The sequence below is a fragment of the Penaeus vannamei genome, unplaced genomic scaffold (genome assembly GCF_042767895.1).
Source record: "Penaeus vannamei isolate JL-2024 unplaced genomic scaffold, ASM4276789v1 unanchor5011, whole genome shotgun sequence".
NCBI classification, from domain to species: domain Eukaryota; kingdom Metazoa; phylum Arthropoda; class Malacostraca; order Decapoda; family Penaeidae; genus Penaeus; species Penaeus vannamei.
The window spans coordinates 1-7,500 of record NW_027217990.1 but is presented as its reverse complement, the minus strand read 5'-3'; the positions used below and the strand labels follow the sequence as shown (position 1 = coordinate 7,500).

The window sequence follows — 7,500 nt, the reverse complement described above, 5'->3', positions numbered from 1 at the left end:
GTGTGTGTGTGTGTGTGTGTGTGTGTGTGTGTGTGTGTGTGTGTGTGTGTGTGTGTGTGTGTGTGTGTGTGTGTGTGTGTGTGTGTGTGTGTGTGTGTATGTGTGTGTATTCAAATATATCTCTATGTATTTTTCCTATCACGTGACCTCTCAGGTAACGAGGAAGCCAGCGTCATCAACGTATTTCCAGTCTTCCTGACATTCGGAGTTCAATGTACACTGTGCAAATGTAATTACACGCTTCTCTTACTTCTTAAGATTGATTATCAAGTGTCGTGATATTTACATTGTATCTCCCCTCTGTTCCCCTCCTCTCTCCCCTTTCCCTCCCCTTCCTTCTTAATCCCTCCTCCTCCTCCCCCTCTTCCTCACGCCCTCACCTTTCCCTCTCCTTCCCCACCGCCCTGTCTGTTTTCGCTGTACCTTTTCCACTTCTTTCCCCTCCTTTCAACCTCCTTTTTTCTCTCCTTCTTCTTTCCCTCATCCTCCTTGGCCTCTTTCTCCTCCTTCCCCTCCTTTTCTTCTTCTTCCTCCTCCTCCTTGTCCTACTCTTCCTTATCCTTGAACTCCTCTTCCTTTTTTCCCATCTCTTCCTCCTCCTACTCCTCTTCCTCTTCCTCTTCTTCCTCGTCCTCCTCCTCCCTCTCCCTCTTTTTTTCTTCTTCTTCCTCCTCCTCCGGTTTCCCTTCTCCTCCTTTTCTTCTTCCTCCTCTTCCTTTTCCTCCTCTCGCCCCCCCCCCCCACCTCCTCCTCCTCCTTCCCCTCTTTCCCCCTCCCCCTTCCTCCTCCTCCTCCCCCTCCACCTTCCTCCTCGTTCTTTTTCACCCTCTCTTCCTCCTCCTCCTCCCCCTCTTCCCTCCTTATCCCCCTTCCCCCTACTCAATCTCTCAGACAAATCGCTGTAAAATTGATTCGATGTGAGAACTTTGTCAAGTATTATGGCTTTGATGTATCATGATCAATAGCGCTGTTTCTCTTTCTTCTCCTTCTCCTCTTTCTTCTCGCTCTTGCCCTTCTTCATCGTTATTCTTCGTATTGTCGTTTTCCCATTTTTTGTTGTTTTTATTTTTATTTTTTTCTTCATGGTCACCTTCTTCCTTTCTCTTTCTTGCTGTCGTTCCTTTTTTTTCGTTTTCATTTTCTTTTTCTTGGTCTTCTTTTTCTCCTACTTCTCCACTTACTTTTCTCCTATTTTCATACTCCCATCCTCCTTCTCCTCTCCTTCTTCCTTCTTAATCTCCCTCCTCCTCCTCCTCCTCTCCTTCCTTCCTACTCCCCCTACTCGTCGTCCTCCTCTTCCTCCTCCTCCTCTACCTCCACTTTCTCCTCCTCCTTGACCCCCTCTTCCACCTCCCTCTACCTCTCCCCGTCCTCCTCCTCCTCCTCTCCCTCCACCTCCTCCCCCTCCACCCCATTACCCTCCTCCTCCTCCTCGTCGTCGTCCTCCTCTACCTCCCCCTTCACCTCCACCTCTTCCTCATTATCATCATCACCATCCTCTTCCTCCTCCTCTTCCACCTCCTCCCCCTACTCCACCGCCTCCACTTCCCCCTCCCCCTCCTCCGCTCCTCCTCTTCCACCACCTCCCCCTCCTCCTCTTCCCCCCCCCTTCCTTCTCCCCCTCCTCCTCCTCCCCTCCACGCCCCTTGCCCATCCCCAACCTCCCCCTCTACCTCCTCCTCTTCCTCCTCCTCTTCCTCCTCCTCTTCCTCCTACTCTTTCTCCTCCTCTTTCTCCGTAGCTGATTTTCCGTCCTCGTACTAATCGCCGATGTCCAAATAATTATTGTTTATGTTGTGATTAAAGTCCTCAGCGTTATCCCGAGACTTCATTGTTTTGACTCTTATTACCAGCATTTCTTTTTTCTTTTTTTGTGGGTGGGGGGGGGATATCAAAATCATAAAGGCCTTGTCTGAATTGCAAATGTGTATGTAAGGGGGGAGGGGGGGAATTTGTGTGTGTGTGTTAGAGTGTGTGTGTGTTTCTGTGTGTTTGAAAGAGAGAGAGAGAGAGAGAGAGAGAGAGAGAGAGAGAGGGAGAGAGAGAGAAAGAGAGAACGAGAGAGAGAGATTTGTCGGGTAGATACTTGAATAGATTAATATAAAGATCGATCGGTGAATAGATGAGAGAGAAAGATAACAGAGAGCGAGAAGAAAAGATTGGGAGATAGAATTTCTAGAGAGAAAAAATATACGTAAAAAGAAAAAAATAATAAAATAAAAAATAAAAGCGACCCTCTTTTGAGAAAAAAAACTCTCCCTAATCCTCTCCCCCACCTATGAACACCCCCTCCCCCTCCCCCTCCCCCTCTCACTCCTCCTCCTCCCCCTCTTCAACCACGGAACCAACCCACCAAAACACCTTAACTCCCCCTTCCTCCACTTCCACTTTCCACTCCACCTCCTCTTCCCCCTCTACCTCCCCCTCTCCCCCTCCTCCTCTCTCTCTCCCTCCTCCTCTCCTCCCCCTCCACCTCCTCCTACCCCTCATTCACCTTCTCCTCCTCTACCTCCCCCTCCTTACCGTCCCTCCCTTCCAAACAGCACCCCCCACCCCCACCCACAACCACCACCCCCGCCCTGGTTCTTCACGCCCGCCGCCCGAAATGACCCAAGAACCGAGAACCGCCCCTTCGAGAACCCTTTATGGCTCCGGCAAACATAAAATTTTGAAAGATGATGCAATTCTCGGCTCGGGCAATATGACCGACGAGCTTGCTTTGCATTTGCGCTGGCTTGCTGGCTTGCTTGCTTGCTTGCTTGGTCGTTGGGTGCTTGGGGCTTTGTTTGATTGTTTGAGTGTCTTGTTTGCTTTTTTGTATGGTGTTTGACTTGATTGTTTGGTGTGTTGTTTGTTTGGATTGTTTGTTTGTTTTTGTTTGTCCTATTTCTTGTTTGCTTGTGTGATGTTTGTCGTTTAGATTGCTTGCATTTGATTTCTAGTTTGTTAGCTTGTTTGTTGTTTGCTTGTATGAAATATTTCCTGTTTGAATTACGTGTTTCTTGCCTGTGTTATGTTTGTTGTTTTACCTGCTTGCTGTTCTGGTTGATTGTTTTATTTGTTTTGTGCTTGTTGTTTTGCTTCCGTCTGGTTGCTTGTATGATTGTTGATCTGCTTGTTTGTCGATTTTCTTGCTTACTGTCTTACGTGCTGCTTGCTTGTGAAATGCCTGTTTGTTGCTTGCTTACTTGCTTGCCGGACTTCTTGCTTGTTTGCGTCTTGCCATTTTTTTCCTTTTTGTTTATTCTTGCCTGACGCTGGCTTACGTATTTGCTTTCTGGTATATCTCTTTCTCTTTCCTTGGTTTTGGCTTGCTTGATTGTTTGCATTCCGAGTTGCTGCTCGTTTGATTGAGAAATGGACTGTTGCCCTGTTGCTTGCTTGCTTGCGAAGGGTAATGGGGATCTATAAGGTTGATTTTCTAAAAGCAGATTTGTAATTTATTTGATTTATTGTGATAATTATGTGTGATCCATTTCTGATATGTGCGATTTATTTATTCATCAGGTTGATTTTCTAAAAGCAGATTTGTAACATGTGTGATTTATTGCAGGAAATCGGAGAAGTTTAGGGGAGGGTGGTAGGGGGGAGGGGAGGGGGGAGGGGTTGCTGGATGGGGTGGGGTGGAGGGGGGAGTTTTACTGGTAGGGGGGATGGGGTAGGGAGAGGGGGGCCTATCACAGGGGTTGAGGGTGGGGGAGTGGGGGAACGGGAAGGGGGGTAGTGGAATCTTGCTGGATGGAGGGACGGGAGGGAGAGGAATGAGGAGGGGAGAAGGGAATGAGGGGGAGGGAAGGGAATAAGGGAGAGGGAGGGGAATGAGGAGGAGAGGGAGAGGGGAATGAGGTGGGGGAAGGGAATAAGGGAGAGGGAGGGGAATGAGGAGGAGGGGGAGAGGGGAATGAGGAGGGGGAAGGGAATAAGGGAGAGGGAGGGGGAGAGGGGAGTGAGGGGGGTTGGGTAAGAGACCAAAGTGAGGAAGGGATAAGAGGGAGGAAGGGGACTGAGAGGGGAGGGGAGGGGAAGATTTATAAGAAAACTGATTAGGGGGAGGGGACTGAAGGGGGAGGGAGGCTGTTGAGGGGGAAGGGACTGTCGAGGGGGGAGGGAGAGGGGATGGGGGGGGGGGGTTCAGACAAGCAATTTACCCAAGACACGAACAGGTGATTGTTATACGATGTGCGTTTTATATCGTGTGCTGGGTTTTCTTTCTCTCCCCTTCTCTTCTCTTCTCTCTCTCTCTCTCTCTCTCTCTCTCTCTCTCTCTCTCTCTCTCTCTCTCTCTCTCTCTCTCTCTCTCTCTCTCTCTCTCTCTCTCTCTCTCTCTCTCTTTTCTTTCCCTCCCTCTCTGTCTCTTTTTCTCTCTACCTCCCTCCCACCCTCCATCTCTCTCTCTCTCTCTCTTGATTATCTTTTCTCTTTCCCTCTTTCTTTTTTATTGTGGCTATTGTCGTTATCACCATTATGATCTTCATTATGATAGATATTTCTGCTCATATTGTTACTCTCCTTATCCACGTCCCTTCATTATCATAACTAATATCTATCATCATTAGCAACATCATCCTTATCATTATATTGTCATCGTCTTTGTAATCATTATTATTATCATTATCTTAATCATAATTATCATTCTTTATCATTATCATTATAATTTTCATCATCACCATTATCATTACCATTACTATTATCAGCATGTTCCATTATCATTACCATTATCATCGTCATTCTCATTATCAATGCATTATAATTATCACTACAAGTACTACTTCTTATACAACTGCCTTTAACATTGTGATGTATCTTTGATATTACCATCACTATTTTCTTGTTATTACCATTATTATGTATTGTTACTTTTATCATTATCATCATTATCGCTAATATCACTGATATCATTATCATAATTATCAAAATAGTAGTAGTAGGAATATTAGTAGCAGTAGTAGCAGTAGTAGTAGTAGTCCTAGTAACAGTAGTAGTAGTAGTAGTAGTAGTAGTAGTAGTAGTAGTAGTAGTAGTAGTAGTAGTAGTAGTAGTAGTAGTAGTAGTAGTAGTAGTAGCAGCAGCAGCAGCAGTAATAATAGTAATAGTAGTAGCAGTAGAAGTAGTAGTAAAAGTAGTAGTAGCAGCAGTAGTAGTAGTGTTGATGTGGTAATTACTACCTGGGAGGCCGAGCCAGGCCCAGCTGGTGCCGGCCCCGTCCCGGGCAAGTAGAGGAGCGCATCCGAAGGGTTATCCGGCAAAAAACGATTGCCAGAACCACATTATGTGGAGTACTGGTCAATTTTCAAGACACTGCCAGGACGAACTCCATTTAAGTAGCGCGCAGGGGCGTTTCCTGGGCATCCTATTACTGTGCAAGGGCACATGGGGAGGGATCTTTAGTCAAAATATGGCGCTGTAGAAAGCCACAGATATCCGGAAGCGATGGTGGTGTAGTGGTGAGCATGGCTGCCTTCCAAGCAGTTGACCCGGGTTCGAGTCCCGGCCGCCGCAAACATTAATGTTTTATAGTGAACTGCACTGTCCAAAGGAAGACAAATATATTTTAGAATTAGTACACAATATACCTGGAAAAGGTAGATGAATCGCTGATCTAATGGAAAGATACTTTGTATACAAGAAAAACGAGACAAGTTGTACAGTGAGGCAGACGACAGAGGATTGCGTGGGTCCAGTCCTAATGAATGTAGAAATGACTAACAACTTGTTGCGTGCAGCGAGGAAAAGCAAATGGTGGTGGTTAGTGTTTGTGCCTAAAGTTTGGTACCATTGAAGAGAAAGAAAGGTTTTGGAGAGAGCAGGAAGCAGCTTAAGCAAAAGTTGCTGAGGATTAAAAGGGTTATCATTTATGAAATTACAAACACCAGAGACAAGGCATCTAAAGATTTTGAACATACTAAGCATATAAAGGATGACAGTGGAAAAGTTTTACCAATGAAGATGCTATAAGATCAAGATAGTGAGAATGTTACGAAAATCTGTTAAATGAAGAAAATGCAAAGGTCATGGCAGAAGGCACATCTGGAGTAGTAAATAGAGCTAGAGAAAGTGAAAAGTGGAAATCAACAGGAACTCAGACCATATTACAGTAAAACGCCTGTAAATGTGAAGTATGAAAAAGATACAATAAAAGGAGAAAACACTAAGTGCCTGGTGTCCATATCTAAAGAGAATGATGACATCCAGGACTGTAGTTGCTACCCAGAAAGAGAAGCTGACGGCACATAATATGAAGTTATCGGAGAGAAAAATAGAAGCGAAGACAAGAGGAAACACCTGTGAGCGAAGAGAGTTTGAATTCATAGCAGAAAGACGGACAACTGACGCTAGTTTTGCTTTGAGGCAGATCATGGAGAAGTATTTTGTCTAGATCTAGAGACGGTTTACGATAGGGTGCCAAGGGAAGAGTCGTGGAGATACAGGAGGATGAAGAGGGTGACAGAGAAGTCTGTTAATTTAGTTATGGACGTGTATGAAGGGGCATCGGCCATGGTGAACAGCAGCATGAACCTCCATTATCACCATTATGAATATCATCACCAGTATCATTCCTACAACCATCTTTAACTCTAACACACTCTCCGTTTAGTTTAGTCTCCCCGCGGCATTTCTCGCAACCCTTATTCTTCATTTCTTACCTTATTATTTGTTTTCGCAGATCATATTATAGAGAAGCGAGTGACATTTGGTATAAAAGGACTTGTCTGGACCGACGACCCCATGAAAGAATAGGACAGATCTGCAGTAAACGAAAATTAATAGGATTACTCTTATAATTTGTAGGAAGCGATCGTGAGCGATATGAGAGGGAAGAAGTGAATTTGCAAGTGAGACCATCTATCAAGACGATGAATCAACGGGGAAGAATCTGTAATCAAATTATGGCACTGTAGAAAGCCACAGAAATCAGGAAGCGATGGTGGTGCAGTGGTGAGCATGGCTGCCTTGCAAGCAGTTGACCCGGGTTCGAGTCCCGGCCGCCGCAAAGATAGTTTTTTTTTTCATAGTGAACTGCACTCTACTCAACTTAACTATACTTTACATATTATTATCATTAGTATTATTTCATTTATTTATTTTATATTTTTATTTATTTATTTATTTATTTTCGTCTATGTCTTTTATTGTACAGAAACAATGGAAAAGTGAGATGAAAGGGAAGAAGCGTGATGCAGAAATATGGTAATTAATCTTTTTTGTATCATTATTATGTTCATATTGTTGATATCAATATGATTATTATTAAAATGTAATTGATATAATTACTATTGTAGTTCTTATCATCAATACTAATCTAACCACTGGGTGGACAAGCCAGCTCAAGTTAGGCCGGTCCCAATCCCGGGTAAATAGAGAGGGTAAGCGCCAAGAAAGGCATCCGGTCACGGGAAATATCTGCCAAAACCAGATTGTGGAATATTTTCAAGAGAATCCAGGACTTACACCTCTTAAGGACCATCCTCTAAGTAACAGGGCTCGCATTGTGACAGAAGG

General features: G+C 44.7%; 2 non-coding genes across 2 annotated transcripts; both read left to right on the top strand.

Moving 5' to 3' along the window:
* The first annotated feature begins 5,427 nt into the window (after window positions 1–5,427).
* TRNAG-UCC (transfer RNA glycine (anticodon UCC)) lies at window positions 5,428–5,499 on the top strand. The gene has a single exon. It is a non-coding gene; the product is annotated as a tRNA-Gly (tRNA).
* Window positions 5,500–6,919: 1,420 nt separating this feature from the next.
* On the top strand, window positions 6,920–6,991 carry TRNAA-UGC (transfer RNA glycine (anticodon UCC)). Its single transcript has one exon. It is a non-coding gene; the product is annotated as a tRNA-Ala (tRNA).
* Window positions 6,992–7,500: the final 509 nt, after the last annotated feature.